This window comes from Papio anubis, chromosome X, assembly GCF_008728515.1.
Source record: "Papio anubis isolate 15944 chromosome X, Panubis1.0, whole genome shotgun sequence".
NCBI classification, from domain to species: domain Eukaryota; kingdom Metazoa; phylum Chordata; class Mammalia; order Primates; family Cercopithecidae; genus Papio; species Papio anubis.
Genome location: NC_044996.1, coordinates 132,893,945 through 132,909,956, shown reverse-complemented (window position 1 = coordinate 132,909,956; position 16,012 = coordinate 132,893,945).

Genomic DNA, 16,012 nt, shown 5'->3' with positions numbered 1-16,012 from the left:
ATAGGGTAGAAAGGAATAAAAGAAGAGGTGAGGCTCACAGTTTTAGGAAAGCCAATTTAAATTTAGTACGCACTATTCATTATTTCTTCCCTCTGTCTTCTTTCCCCTCTTTGTCTTCCCTGACACTCCCCCAACGCCACCTCTCTGTATTAGTTTCCTATTGCTTCATGACAAATTAACACAAATGTAGTGACTTACAACAACAAGCATTTATTATCTCATAGTTTCCGTGGGTCAGAAGTCTGGGCACAGCCTAACTGGCTTAGAAAGGGTGCAGTCAAGGTTTCAGCTGGCCTGCATTCTCATCTGAAGGCTTCACTGGGTGCAAGTCTGCTTCCAAGCTCATTCAGATTGTTGGAGTAACCCATTTTCTTAAGGGTGTATGACTGAAGTCCTAGTGTTTTACCAGCTGGAGACTAGAGGCTACCCTCAGGTCATGGAAGATGCTGACAATTCCTTGCCACAGGGGCACCTTTAACATGGCTGCTTATTTTATCAAGCCTACGAGGAAAATCCATGACCTCAGGGAGGGCTCAATCCCTCCTTTAAGGATTGTCACCTGATCAAGTCAGGTGTGCTTAGAATAATCTCCCTCTTGATTACCTAAAAATTAACCTATTGGGACCTTAAGTGCCATTTCCAAAATTGCTTCACCTTTGCCATATGCTATTGGCTAGAAGCAATAGCTTCCTGCCCACACACCAGGGGAGAGGATTGTACAGGGCATGAACACCAAGGGGCAGGAATCATGGGAGCCACCTTAGGGTCTGTCCCCCATGCCCACCAAGGCTCTTCCCTGAGCTACAGACCCTGCAGATCACATATCACATATTCCTCTGGATAGATGAAACAGTATAATTTGAAATACCGACTTGAAAGGTTTTCAGGACCCACAGCCCTAATGTGAGTCATTAAAGGCCATATGGGAAATCTTCAGCCTTCTCTGCCCTGGCCCAGGTCCCTTCTCTAGATATATTTCTGTATTAACATGCCAAGTTGCTCCGGGGATGGAAACTCCAATAATTATGATGTACTGACCTGTGCAGGTCAGGATTTTATTAGTGCTAAGTCCATAGGTGAGCTTCTTGTGACAATGGGACTTTTTTTCATTGCACTCATTTTAGTCAAGTTATGACTTCAGGATCAGGTTATATAGAATAATTCAACTAGCAGATGAATTATTAAATATGCTGAACTTTAACCAGCATAACCACACCTTTCTCAAGTATTTATGGGGCAGGAAAATGAGGTCGGCTCAAGTCACTTGCTCCTAAGTTATTCATCTGGAAGCAGAGCCCATGCATTCAAGTTCAACTCCCCAGCATGCCCCATTTGGAACTCCTCGCCAGAGTACCCTGAAAGGATGCTATTCCCTCCATGTGGGCTCCAGCAAAGATAAGTATGGAACAGGACTCATTTCTTTCTAGATTCCATGACCCTTTATTCTCTTTATTTTCCAAAGCTGTATAAAGTTATATTGTTGAACAAGTGCTGGCAAAGATGTGGAGAAAAGCAAACCCTTGTACATTGTTGGTGGGAATGTAAATCAGTACAACCACTATGGAGAACAGTTTGGAGGTTCTCCAAAAAACTAAAAATAGAGCTACCATATAATCCAGCAATCCCATTGCTGGTTATATACCCAAGAGATCCGCACTCTCATGTTTGTTGCAGCTCTGTTCACATTAGCCAAGATTTGGAAGTAACGCAAGTGTTCATCAACAGATGAAAGGATAAGAAAAAATGTGATGCTTATACACAACGGAGTACTATTCAGCCATAAAAAAGAATGAGATCCTGTCATTTGCAACAACACGAACAGAACTGAAGATCGTTATGTTAAGTGAAATAAGTCAGGCACAGAAAGACAAACATCACATATTCTCACTTTTTTGTGGAATCTAAAAATCAAAACGATTTAACTCATGGAGATAGAGACTAGAAGGATGATTACCAGAGGCTGGAAGGGTAGTGGGGGGGCCTGAGAGGGATGTGGGAGTGGTAAATGGGTACAAAAGAATAGAAAGAATGAACAAGACCTACTATTTGATAGCACAACAGGACGACTATAGTCAATAACAATTTTATTGTACTTTTAAAAATAACTAAAAGAGATAATTGGATTGTTTGTAACTCAAAGGATAAATGCTTGAGGGGCTGGGTACCCCATTCTCCATGATGTGATTATTCTGCATTGCATGCCTGTATCATAACATCTCATGTACCCCATGAATATATACACCTACTATGTACCCATAGAAATTAAAAAATAAAAACATTTTTAAAAGCTATATTGTTGAATCAGACTTACTGAAATACTCCTTCTTTAGTACTCCCTGGATTTCTGAGAAAGGTGCAACAAGGCAAACACACACACACAGGTGCATATGACATAAATAAATGTAGCATATCACATCACCCAGAAATACATACAGGGACCAGATGTGGCTTTCCTGCCTCCAGGCTACCTTTGCCTCCAACTCCTACGAATCCAGTCTCCAGTTTGTTGTCAGTATGATTATAATGACATTAATAATAATAATAGCTAATGTTTATTTAGGCATAATGTGCCAGGTATTGTGCTAAATCATCTTCATGCACAATTATTGCATCTATTTCTTAGAACAACTGATGCGAAATTACTACTATCTTCCCAATTTTTAAGAAAGGAAACCGAGGTTAAAGACTCCAAAGAACTTGCCCAAAATCATGGATGCTAGTCAGAATCAAGATTCAAACACATGAATTGCAATTTTATTCAATAGTTCTTAGCCACGTAGCTAGTATGACTGTTTCTAGTCAGAGAAATGCTAGCATATTTTTTTAATTAATTTCCACCAAAGAACTTACAACAAAAAGCAACCATCTTCTATCCCAAACTTCCACCCTCAGTTCCAGTTCCGAGGGACAACCTGTTTCATCAGTTTCTGGGTTTAGATTTTCTACTGGTTTTCTCGTTAGTTCTAGATAATCTAAATTCTTGACTTACCAAATTTGGATGATATTATGGACTATTCCCTTGAAAGATAAAGAATTGACTTACTTATGTCACCCTCACCTTACCTTCTCCTCCCCTAACCTATGTTTGACAGGGGTATTATTAAGTTCTATTCATGGTTACTTATTTAGCTTTAAATGTTATAATTACATTTCTGCTTCTTGTTCAATAATCCTTAGACAGTCTCCTTGACTCCCCAACTATGTGAAATGAAGCTCTTTGCACCCCCAGTCTTGATTCCTCTCTACACCTCCCCAACTTCTTCATTTCCACCTTCAATCTTAGGCCTTCAGTACCTTTGCATTTACATCATTTACATTGTTATTTAAAATAATGTTCTCCATGGTGTTTAGAGATTAAACCTTTGTAAAGCACTGCAGACTGGAGAAACAGCACGGTGAACTGGTTTCTCAAAACCATAAAGTTATTCAGAGCTCTTCTAGAGCATGAAACAAAAAACCCTATGCATGGAAGGAAAGAAGAAAGATAGGGTTTACTGGGAATTCATTCTATCTTAAGTCAGTGGTCCATCAAGTGTAGCTCCTGAACCAACCGCATCAGCATCACCTAGAAACTTACTAGAAATGCAAATTCCTGGGCTCCACCTGACCTACTGAATCAGACACTCTGGGGGTACAGTACAGCAACCTGTGATTTAACAAGTCTTCCAGGTGATTCTAATGCACGCTCAAGTTTGAGCATCACTGTGTTAAATAATTAACAACTGTTTGTTAATTATTGTTAACAAATGTAAGGTACAATTTAACAATGACTCTTTGCTGCACTAAATCTTATCTTGTAAAGGAAACTACTTAAAACATGCACATGCATTTAAAACCTTGTAAAAATTGAAATCTGCACTGAGATGGTGATTGATATTTCCAAAAGAGATGACTATAGGTTGCACTCATTTTTAAGAGAGATCTCACCAGACTGAACTTTCCGTATAATGAAACATAAAGGAAAGAGGTTTCATAAGACAAAAGAAAGTAGACTGAGCGCAATTTGAATTGCATTTAACCTGGAGAAGTTCTTTATATGCCAGAGCAAGGCAATTTTCTACCCCATATTTGCCTAACAAAAGTTCAATGTGATTGCCTCACAGAGACCCTTTAATGATGATTCCTCCTTAAAGGGCAGGTTTGTTTTACTGTTTCTTCCTTGTCAAGTTAGGTACATTTTCATTTCTCTAGCCAAAATAAAGTTTTTTAGGCGTTGATTTAGGTTGGATCTACAATCAATTTTTTTTTTTTTTTTTTTTGAGACGGAGTCTCGCTTTGTCGCCCAGGCTGGAGTGCAGTGGCGCGATTTCGGTTCACTGCAAGCTCCGCCTCCCGGGTTCACCCCATTCTCCTGCCTCAGCCTCCCCAGTAGCTGGGCCTACAGGCGCCCACCACCGCGCCCGGCTAATTGGATCTACAATTGTCAATTCAATAATCATCGTTTGTATTATAATTATTATTGTGCTAAGATTATTCCTTTTCTATACACCTTATGTCATGGCCGCCATGTCACTTAAAAGAGTGTTCACAAAAGCAAAATAAAATTGATCTCTGGCAGGGCACAGTGGCTCACTCCTGTAATCCCAGCACTTTGGGAGGCCGAGGAGGGTGGATCACCTGAGGTCAGAAGTTCAAGACCAGCCTGACCAACACAGAGAAACCCTGTCTCTACTAAAAATACAAAAAAATTAGCCGGGTGTGGTGGCTTATGCTTGTAGTTTCAGCTACTCGGGAGGCTGAGGCAGGAGAATTCCTTGAACCCGGGAGGCAGAGGTTGCAGTGAGCCGAGATCGCTCCACTGCACTCCAGCCTAAGCAACAAGAGCAAAACTCCATCTCAAAAAAAAAAAAAAAGAAGAAGAAAAAGAAAAGAAAAAAAAAATGGATGCTCTTACCCTAAAGATGAGGCCTGGGCTTCTCCATTGCACCGTGTTCTTTAAAAAGCAGCACTTCTTATATGGTTACCGGCTTCTAAGACAGAAAGAAAACCAGGCAGAAGCTGCAAGGCTTCTTATGACCTAGACTAGAAAGTCACCCAGTGACTTTCTATTAGTCAGCTGAGTCACCAGACCAGACTCAAGAACAGGAGAACTTGATTCCACCTCCCGATTGGAAGACTGATTTTAAAAAGCTGCAACCATCTTTAACTGGTCACAGGTGCTTCCACGAAAGCCTCAACTTGATCCAGCATCTCAATTGTATTATCTATTTAACGAAATCAGCTCTTCTTACAGGAGTCCCTCCCTGCCAGAGCCTTTTGACTTCCTTTTTCATCATGAACCTGTTTCTATCTGCATAAGAAGTCCATCCTAGGACTTCCCTCTCCAGCTTTCTTAGGACAGACCCCATAGTTTCCTGTATCCAATATCGCCTAGGGAAATTTTCTCAAAAAGATTATGTAGAATGTAACTTTGTTAAACTCTTGCATGTCTGAAAATACCTTTACTTTGCTCATATGCTTAATTGATAATTTGGCTGCATATGGGATTCCAGGTTCAAAACTGTATGCCTTGAAAACCAAGATGTCATTGCTCCCTTACCTTTTTGCATTAATTTGCTAAGTTTGTTTGTTTGTTTGTTTGAGACAGAATCTCTCTCTGTCACCCAGGCTGGAGTGCAATGGCGTGTTCTTGGCTCACTGCAACCCCTGCCTTCTGGATTCAAGCAATTCTCCTGCCTCAGCCTCCTGAGTAGCTGGGATTACAGGCGCCTGCCACCACACCTGGCTAATTTTTTTTATTTTTTAGTAGAGAGGGGGTTTCACCATGTTGGCTTGGCTGGTCTCGAACTCCTGACCTCAAATGATCCACCTGCCTTGGCCTCCCAAAGTGCTGGGATTACAGACATGAGCAACCTCGCCCGGCTGATTTGCTGTTTTTCTTGTTCCTTTAAAGGGCTATTTCTTTTTACCTAGGAGACATATTTCTTTCACTTACTTGCAGTCTCAATTTCACAAGGTTGTATCTAAGTCTGGAATTTTCTTTCATTCATTCTGCTTGGAATTTAGTGGATCTTTTTCTTCTGAGTGCTTATGTCTTTCTTCGATCTAGAATGTTTTCCTTCTATTGTTTTTTTCCTCTCCGTTTTCTCTATACCCATTATCTAGTGTGCACTGAATGGAGCAAACCACTAGTCACATTTTCACAGGTATTCACAGGTATTTGTTCAGAGATATTAGCTACATTGTTTTCATAAAATCCTCTTTAGTGCACAGGGAGCACTGGTTTGACATTTTTATGATTTATTATGGGGCCGGTGGAATATGTGCAAGTGCTCTGCTCATGATCTAAGTGTCCCAGTGCATCATCGGTAAACTTTGTCCACCGTTTCCCTCGTAAAACACAAAGCCTTAGTATGGAAACAATAGCAATAATAAACCATGAGGTTAATGATTGGTAGGTTTGATTTTTTCTTTTTTTTTTTTGAGACAGTCTTACTGTCTCCCAGGCTGGAGTGCAGTGGCAGGATCTTGACTCACTGCAACCTCCACCTCCTGGGTTCAAGTGATTCTCATGCCTCAGCCTCCCAAGTAGCTGGGATTACAGGCATTTACCACCACACCCGGCTAATTTTTGTATTTTTAGTACAGATGGGGTTTCCCCATATTGGTCAGGCTGGCCTTGAACTCCTGACCTTAAGTGATCCACCTACCTCAGCCTCCCAAAGTGCTGGGATTACAGGCATGTGCCACCATGCCTGGCCTGATTATTTTCATACTAAGGTTTTATTTAAAAGTCCTTCCTCAGGCCGGGCACAGTGGCTCACGCCTGTAACCCCAACCTTTTGGGAGGCCGAAGTGGGCGGATCACCAGGTCAAGAGATGGAGACCATCCTGGACAACACGGTGAAACCCTGTCTCTACTAAAAATACAAAAATTAGCTGGGCGCGGTGGCACGTGCCTGTAATCCCAGCTATTCAGGAGGCAGGAGAATCACTTGAACCAGGGAGTTAGAGGTTGCAGTGAGCCGAGATTGTGCCACTGCACTCCAGCCTGGCGACAGAGCAAGACTCTGTCGCAAAAAAAAAAAAAAAAAATCCTTCCTCAGTTCTTTATGTCAAATGGATTCCCTCATATTCTTTTCTATTTACTTTATAGTTTGACCATTCATATTTAGGTCTTTAATCTATCTGAAATATACTTTTTTATATGAAGTTAGTTAAGAATTCACTTTTATTTTTCTTCATAGTTGTAGACAATTCTTCACATCACAACTCTGGTCAGATCCTGCAGGACAAGCAGTACACATTGAGGTTTCAATGACAAATGGTGGCACATACTGGAGATGGTGATTTCTAAGTTCTACACATTTTGTCTCTGGTCCACTCAGAACTCTCTGGAACGAGTGCTCTTGGTCATGACACAGATGCTATTGGGGAAAGGCTGAGGTGCTCTCCACCAGCTTATTATAGGGAGCAGGTCACAAGGATGAACTGAGGCAGAACATGGAGGATGTCACATGTTCTGCACAAAACTGTTGACGAATTCATGTGAGACACTAGCAAGAACTCGCAGAGAAGGGCTGGGTGCGGTGGTTGACACCTGTAATCTCAGCACTCTGGGAGGCCAAGCTGAGAAGATTGCTTGAAGCCAGGAGTTCAAGACCAGCCTGGGAAACAGAGCAAAGCCCTGATAAAAACATTTAAAAAATAAAAATAAAAAAGGAACTCCCAGGGAAAACTAAGGGAAACATTAATGAGAAAAGAAAAAAAAAAAACTCCTACATTACTAGCTGGGCACAAGGGCAGCTAAGCTATAGTTAATTACCATTAAGTTGATTCCTTTGATAACCACAAAGCCAATAGGATCAAGGGAAATAGAACAATATATGTCAATTGCATTCTGTAATGTGTGACAGAGTGAAACTACCATTTTATTTTCAGATTCATTAAATAAGAATTACATTTCTGTGACTAAATCGCAGTTTGAAAACAAAAAAATTTTATTTTTGAAATATGTCACCCATTCATGTTGTTATAAAGGATTGCTCTATATTTTAGAATTATTTTTCTATTATGTAGTATTTATATTGCTAAAGGCAAATGGATATGAAATAAGACATTATAATTATAACATTTAATCATGTAAAAATATGACTAAACCACACTTGAAAGTATCTTAAATAAAATACCATGGTGGAAAAAATAACTAAATCCCAGAGGATATTTTTAGTCTGTCTTTGAGAGTACAGAGCAGAAGGTACAGTGGAGTTCACAAGTGCCTGAGGCAACATAGGAATCAGTAAGGATGAAAGGTATCATAATAATTGATGTTTAATCCTTCTGGAAAGTCTAATTACAGTTTTAAGTGACCATTTTCTAGTAAGACTGCTAAATTCCTTAGAAAGATTTTTACATCACTCATTGTGTGTAGCACACATTTCCCTCAAAAGACATCAGAGTTCAGTCTCACGAAACTTAATTTTTCAGATTTAATTTGATGTAGGTGTACATTTCAGATGATTTCACAATCCTTTGGGTCATTTTATTAATCTGATCAACTGAATATGAAAACTATTAGAGATCAGCAGTACAGTTAATAAAACTATTTCCCCTACTACCCTGGGTCAAAATTACTTAATTTAAAATTTTATAAATCTCCAGGAGATTCAGGGAGTAAACATCTTTTAATTTTTTTTTAATCTTATAGAACTAAATACAGATATATGATAAATGATCCAGAAAGTTCAAAAAGTTATACTATCGGGGAAATTAATGTATAATCCCACTACCCTAGGTAGTAAATGCTATTAACAATTTAGCATGATCAAAACACTTCTGAAATATTTCATATCTCTGTGTGATCATTTCTACTTGAAACCTTGCAGTGGCTCCTTATTAATTTCAGGATGCAGGCCAAAGTCTGCAATGTTTTCCAGCACATGGCCCAAGGGACCTTTCTAGATATCTTTCTTGCTACTTCCAGTGGGGCATCCCCATCAGACTGATAAACTGTTTCAGCCATTTTCTTGAAAGTTGACAGGACAGGAAGGTCAGATGAGCTGAGACAGAGAGGAGGTAGGGTAAGGGCAGCAAGGGATAATGGAAGAGCTGCAGCTTCCATCTATAGTAACGCTGCAAAAGGTTTGGGTCTGTGCTCTTCACCAGGCTAGAGCTAAGGAAACTCATTGTCTGATATTCTTCCTCAGTGACAGGGCTGGCAAAAACTGCAGGGGTCTGGTCAGTGGCAGATCCAGTTTGGCAGGGCCTGAAGCTTATACAAGTGATTGATCCTCATCATGAAAAAGAATAATAACAAATTGAAAATACAAAAGTAAGTACAAACATGTTTGTTTGTTTGTTTGTTTGTTTGTTTGTTTTATTTTTTTTAGATGGAGTCTTGCTTGGTCACCCAGGCTGGAGTGCAGTGGTGCTATCTCAGCTCACTGCAACCTCCACCTCCTGGGTTCAGGAGATTCTCCTGCCTCAGCCTCCCAAGTAGCTGGGACTACAAGCAGCCACCACCATGCCTGGCTAATTTTTGTATTTTTAGTAGAGACAGGGTTTCACCATATTGGCCAGGCTGGTCTCGAACTCCTGACCTCAAGTGACCTGCCCGCCACAGCCTCCCAAAGTGCAGGGATTACAGGCGTGAGCCACCACACCCGTCCAACATGTATATTTATGTAGAACAGGAAATAAATGGCAATGAAACTCAGTTAAGAAGTTCGTATGTAGTGCAAGCATCACAAAAATCTATAAAATAACAGATGGCTTTTATGAATTAACTGCCTGACGAATTGCTCTAACACCTTTTTTTTTTTTGCCCACAGTCCTTTGGCTTTATACTCTTTAATTGCCTCTCCATGACTTAGAAAAATCTCAGTTGTGCAACTCATTACCAGTAGGGTCATATAAGCTTTTTACAATTTTCAAATTTGGGAAGACTTCTATCAAGTTTCTTGATATGTATGCTATAATATTTGGGGGCATTTCAAGGGTTCTTGTGCAATGACTAATCACAAATGTTCTTGAATTGACAGCTCTCATTAACCAATTAGTTGTCAATGTCTTCATTGTAGTAGCATATTATGAATTTTATGGTTTCTTATTCAATAATTGGTATGAAATCACTGAGAAATAAAATTGTAAAGTGTATAATTTGTTTCTGATGGGAGAGAATTTCCGTTTTGAGTAGTTGAAAATGTAAAGCAAACCTCCTGCTTACAGTCTGACACATTTAAGTAATTGGAAGGATTTTGCTACACACTAGCTTTGGGCTTCATACATTCCATGCTTTATTTTCTCTTTGCTACTCACATACTTTTGATTTCGGGTGCAGTACACAAGTTTGTATTGAGATAGAACTTTTACCACTACAATTTCTTGTCACACCACCAGGTAGGTTGACTCAATAGGTGATAGGAATATTCTCAGAAGCTAGTCCTACACCAGAATGACAAACAATAACTTAGCTGCACACAAAAGTGACTCTAAATCACATAAATATACCCCACTATGCCCAGGCTAAATGTATTCATGATTTAACTTCCACTTAACCATTTCCTGAAAATGCCCACAGTTGCCACAACACTACCTAAAATGAGAGGAAAAGTAACAGAGGGGAAGTTAGAGTGAAAAGAAATAGCCATCATGTTAACCAACTCCAGTTAAAATATCTTCCTGCTGCGATTTTCTTACAAAATTGATGACCTTTTGAATGCATTACTGCAGGATTTGGAAGAGATCCATGCAAGTGAGGGCCTCTGAAGCTTAAGCCTCCTTAGCTTCACAGAGGAAAAGTCAGTGACATCCATGATCTAATCTTGGAAACACACGCCATCACTCCCACCAAATTCTATGGGTTACAAGAACCAACTCTGATATAGTGTGAAAGGGACCTATACAGATACATGAATTTTAGGAGGCAAGGATCATCAGGGTCCATCTTGGAAGCTGTGTACTACACAGGTTGATCTTGAACTAGCTTCCTTACCTCTGTGCATCATGGAATTTTGAGTGCTATTTTGTTTGCTATTGTTATCATAGATTGACATATGCAAAATTAATTTTCCTGAAGCCAATTATCTTAAGGGTGGATTGTCTAATAAACAAGAAGCAAAACACAAAAGACCATATAATAAGGCCAGGCACTGTGACTCATGCCTGTAATCCCAGTACCTTGGGAGGCCGAGGCAGGCAGGTCACCTGAGGTCAGGAGTTCGAGACCAGCCTGACCAACATGGTGAAACCCCGTCTCTACTAAAAATACAAAATTAGCCGGGAGTGGTGGCACATGCCTGCAATCCCAGCTACTCAGGAGGCTGAGGCAGGAGAATCGCTTGAACCCAAGAGGCGGAGGTTGCAGTGAGCCAAGATTGCACCATTGCACTCCAGCCTGGGCAGCAAGAGTGAAACTCCATCTCAAGAAAAAAAAAAAAAAAAAAAAGACCATACAATAGATCCTTTTTAAAATAAAATTCAAAAACAGGCAAAACTAAACAATGTTGGGTAGTGATGCATGTATTTATGGTAAAACTATAAAGCAAAGCAAAGACATGGTAACCATAAAGGCCAGGTGAGTGGTTACTTTTAAAAGGAAAGGAGGTCATGTGATTGGAAAGTAGATGGAAGGGGTTCTGTGGCTATGACAACATCTTATTTCTTAACCTGATTGGTGATTATACAGGGCTTTGCTTTTTAAAGAGTCATCAAATTGTACATTTATGTTTTAGGGACCTTTATGTATGTGTGTTATATGTCACAATTTAAAATCTGAAAGTTAAAAATACATATGTTGGGAAAGGGCTAGCCAGTAGGAGAACTGGATTGGGAATGAGGCAGTTCCCAAGTTGAACCTTCCTGCTCTCGATCCCTGAAAGAATCTTCTGCAGCTGACAGATGAAGGAGAGTAGCTTTTGAAATGTTTCATAATGGCTGCTAAGGGTTCCTTTTGGGCAACTTGAGTATATCAATAAGAAGAGAGTGGTAAAATCACACAATGGGAGGTCACCAGCCTGATAGAGCCATGCTTAGGAATGACAGCCAGAATGTGCCAGTGGTGCAGTCTGGGAAAAGAGGATTGCATTGTTTCACAAAATGATAACCCTATTAGTATATTTCCATGAAGACCAGTGAGGGAGCATCCAGGTAAGCAGTACAGTCTGGCAGTGAAGAACTTGTACTCTAAAAACAGCCTACCCAGTTTTGCATCCTGTTTCTGAGGCATGCCAGCTGCGCAACTTTGGGTGTCACATAACCTCTCTGCAGCTCACTTCAGTGAGTCAACTAAAAGTTCCTCTGGTCCCAGAGGCTTCCATACAAGCTTCGTTCCACACCCACACCTGCACGCCCACTCTTACATGTACTTTCTCACGTGACAGTGCACACAGCCAGCCACTTCAGCCTTAAGGAAAGATTCTGCCCAAGAACTCTGCTCAAGGATTCAGCCACAAAAGCCTAGGATTTAGACACACATGATTAACCCGCCAAGAGAAAGGAGAATAAAGATGGGACATGTCGGTGTTATTTACTATGTCATCCTTGAATCCTCTGGCATATGACTTATATTTGACATTAAGCTGAGAGAGTTAGACAAATAGGAAAACTGACTTGGCCCCCGATTCACTTGGTTCTATCAAACCCACTGGGCCTGTCTACTTCTCTCCCCTTGTCATCAATCCACTGCTGTAGATTATTCCCGTTCAGACTCTGGTCATCCCAGAGGCAGTCTTCCCCTCTGGCTTAGGTAGAAAAACACTGTAAAAATTGTCACTTCAGATTAGGAAACCCTTAGCCCAGTGGTTCTCAACTGGAAACCACTTTGCCCACCAGGAGAAACTATAACCATAATAGGTCCATTGCCTGGTGCACACAGCAAGTCAATATGCTCGGACACCAGGTTGCAGCAGAGCAAGAGGTTTAATCATAGGGCTACTGATAAAGGAGACAGGAGGAAACCTCAAATCCATCTCCTCAAGGAGTTTGCAGGGCTTGGAATTTTAGGGTTTTGTAGTGGACCAAAGTATGGAGACTATTGATTGCTCAAAGAGTGCACCAGCCTGGCCAACTTGGCGAAATTCCGTCTCTACTAAAAATACAAGAATTAGCTGGGCGCGGTGGCAGGTGCCTGTAATCCCAGGTACTTGGGAGGCTGAGGCAACAGAATCGCTTGAACCCGGGGGGCACAGGTTGCAGTGAGCCAAGATTGCACCACTACACTCTGGCCTGGGCAACAGAGCAAGACTCCATCTCAAAAAAAAATAAAAATAAATAGTGCAGGGCAAAGTCATGGAACAGGGAGATGAAGCTGTGTTCTCATGCCAATTCCTTTCCTGTGGAGGTCTTCAAACTGGTTGGCATCAGATGTTTCACTAAAATTGGGGATCCGAAAAACATATTAAGCAATCCTTAAATGCCTAATGATTCTCATGTCAGAGATTCTATCTATAGGAATAGTGGGGATACAAATCAATTCTTAAACAGTCTTATGGTCCTAATATCAGAAATCCTACCTATAGGAACAATGGGGATGCAAATGGTCAGTATCTAGTGCTACATGACTTTTAGCAATAAGTGGGCCAAAGTGCAGCCTGATTAATGCTTAATTTTAACTGTATTTCTGCCCAGAACCCGGCATGCAATTCTGGTCAATTCTGTGAAGACAGTTCCAAAACATTGGCAATATCTGGAGACATTGTTTTATTGTCAGTGGCATCTAGTGGGCCAGTGACAATAAAAAATGTCATCTAGGTCGGGCATGGTGGCTCATGCCTGTAATCCCAGCACTTTGGGAGGCCGAGGCAGGCGGATCACCTGAGGTCAGGAGTTCAAGATCAGCCTGGCTGACATGGCAAAATCCCGTCTCTACTAAAAATACAAAAAAAAATTAGCCTGGCATGGTGGTGGGTGCCTGTAATCCCAGCTACTTGGGAGGCTGAGGCAGGAGAATCGCTTGAACCCAGGAGGTAGAGGCTGCAGTGAGCCGAGACTGTGCCATTGCACTCCACCCTGGGTGACAAGAGTGAAACTCCATCTCAAACAAACAAACAAAAAGTCATCTAGTGGGTAGAGGCTAGGGATGCTGCTAAAAATCTTCCAACATATAGGACACCCCCCCCCCCCCCGATCCCCTGCAACAAAAAATTATCTAGTCCAAAATGTCAGTAATGCTCAGGTTGAGAAGCCCCTTAGCCAAATTTCTTTATAGGCCTGAACACCCCCCCACCCACTTAACACTCAACATATAATTAATTTCCTTTTTTTATGCAAACAAATGAGATTAGCAAACTGAAACTCTCTAATGAACTTAAGTCATGCCAAGATCTGTAGACATCTTTTCTAGAAGACAATGTATACATATTACAGATATTTTGTAATTGATTCATACATGTTTTGCAAGTATCACATATTCTGTGAGAAATCTCTCTAGAAATTGCACTTGCATACTGTTTTAATGCTGCAATTCAGAATTCGATGGAGACTTCCCCCATGAATGTGCTATAAGTGAGGTAACAGTTATGGCTGGATATCCATTGTTGATCATTTTTTACCTGGGCAAGATAATAAAACCAGTTGCCTTACTGTGTCCAATGACCTTGCCTATAGCTTATGGACAGATCTTTCTTGTCATCCCTCTGAAGGAAACCAAAATGTTTCTCCCCAAAATATACTTCTTTGACATATTTCAAGATGGCTATTCAGAAGGGCTAGAAATACAAGAATAGCTAAAAAGCTGTCTTCTGTGGGGGAGATTTGCATCTTTAGAGAAAATATGCATTGATACAGCCAAGCTTTCTCTAAAGCCTTCTCTTGTCCAAATTTAGGAAAGATTAACTGGGAGTCTGGCACCTAAAAGTCTGAAAGAAATACTCACCATCTAGTCTTTCTGAGGGCTGCTACCTGTGAGGTTTTATCTGCATAACAAGAACACCTTTACTAGCCAGGCCCCTTCTCTCCGTACCCTAACCTGTTTTACCAGGATCCAAGTCCCTATTCTTTCTGTAACCTCAAGAGGGTGTCAGTGTCAACCATCTTCTTTTTCTTTGTGATCTTGTAGTTTGTAAGACTCTGTGCACATTAATAAATTTACATGCTTTTTTTCCCTATTAATCTGCTTTTTCTCAATCACTTTTTCAATGAACCTTTAGAGGGTGAAGAGGAAGTTCTCTCTTGGTCCTCACACCTCAAGAAAGAAGAAATTCAGGCAGAGTCAGCAATACTCAGATGTTTAAGAAGGCTGAAACCAGTGTTGAAAATGGCAGAATGGATAGGCAAAGAGGTGGTAGAAGAATGCTTTGGCTAAACCAGCTATAAAAGCCAGGAATGAATTTGACATTTTATCCGCTCAATAGTTTCATGTACCTTTAAACACAGAGATCATATTCAATTAGCAGTTCCTCAAATGATTAAACATACAGTTACCATATGACATAAAAATACACATCAATACAAAAACTTGTACACAAGTGTTCATAGAGGCATTATTCACAGTAGCCAAAAAAATAAGAAGAAGAAGAAGAAAACAACCCAAATGTCTATCATCTGATGAATAGATAAGCAAAATGTGGTCTAGTCATCCAATGGACAATTATTCAACCATAAAACAGGGTGAAATTCTGATACGTGCTACAACATGGACGAACCTAGAAAATATGCTAAGTGAAAGAAGCCAGACACAAAAGGCCACATATTGTGTGATTCCATTTATATGAAATGTTCAGAACAGGGAAATCCATGGAGACAGAAAGTATTAATAGATTAGTGCTTGCCTGGCACTGGGGGTAATGGGGGAAGTGGTGAATGAGAGCTGAGTAGTTTGGGGCTTCTTTCTGGAGTAATGAAATATTTTTAAATGGATTGAGGTGGTGGCTGCACAACTCTTACAAATATACCATTGAACTATATACTTTAATTGGGTGAATTATATGGCATGTGAATTATATCTCAATAAAGCTGTTTTTTTTTTTTTTAAATCCACTTACAGGTTTTTGTGGAAACATAAGTTTTCAAATATACAAAGACAAAAACAATCCCCTCCTCTCTTCCTTCTTCCTTCTGTGAAAGGAAAATACCA